Consider the following 1,096-nt stretch of genomic DNA (forward strand, 5'->3'; position numbering starts at 1 on the left):
GGTGATCTATGGTCAGCATGGACTTGGTGGGCCGAAGGGCCTGTTTCCATGCTGTATCTGTAAGCTAAAGACCTGTACACTTGAAAGCCCCGTGCAACACAAAACCACTTACAAACATGGAGTGGCGGGCGGAGTGGTGCATCGAGTGGAGTTACTGCCTCATTGCACGGGAGACCCAGGTTCCATCCTGACCTTGGGTGCTGTCTGTGTGTGGAGTTTGCACGTTCTCCCTGTGACAGCGTGGGTTTCCTTCGGGTGCTCCAGACTTCTCCCACACTCCAAAGACAATAGACAATAGACAATAGGTGCAGGAGTAGGCCATTCGGCCCTTCGAGCCAGCACCGCCATTCAATGTGATCATGGCTGATCATACACAATCAGTACCCCGTTCCTGCCTTCTCCCCATATCCCCTGACTCTGCTATCTTTAAGAGTTCTATCTAACTCTCTCTTGAAAGCATCCAGAGAATTGGCCTCCATTGCCTTCTGAGGCAGAGAATTCCACAGATTCACAACTCCCTGGGTTCAAAATGTCTCCATTCTAAATGGTCTACCCCTCATTCTTAAACTGTGGCCCCTGGTTCTGGACTCCCCTAACATCGGGGACATGTTTCCTGCCTCTAGCCCTTAATAATCTTATATGCTTCTATAAAACCCCTCTCATCCTTCTAAACTCCAGAGTATACAAGCCCAGCCGCTCCATTCTCTCAGCATATGACAGTCCTGCCATCCCAGGAATTAACCTGGTGAACCTACGCTGCACTCCCTCAATAACAAAAATGTCCTTCCTCAAATTTGGAGACGAAAACTGCACACAATACTCCAGATGTGGTCTCACTAGGGCCCTGTACAACTGCAGAAGGACCTCTGACAAGACATGCGGGTTAACATAGAACCAGTGTGACAAGGCGATCGACGGCTGGCACGGACTCAGTGGTCCAAAGGGCCTGTGTTCATGCAATCGATCAAATAACAGCAATGCTAAAGTGACCCTGCTGAAAACTAAATAACGGCACTCCTTGGCAAACCGGCACATTTAGACCTTTGCAATCAACGTTGACTGTGCTGAACATAATGATAACAACAAACCATTGAAG

This window comes from Amblyraja radiata, chromosome 8 (assembly GCF_010909765.2).
Source record: "Amblyraja radiata isolate CabotCenter1 chromosome 8, sAmbRad1.1.pri, whole genome shotgun sequence".
NCBI lineage: Eukaryota > Metazoa > Chordata > Chondrichthyes > Rajiformes > Rajidae > Amblyraja > Amblyraja radiata.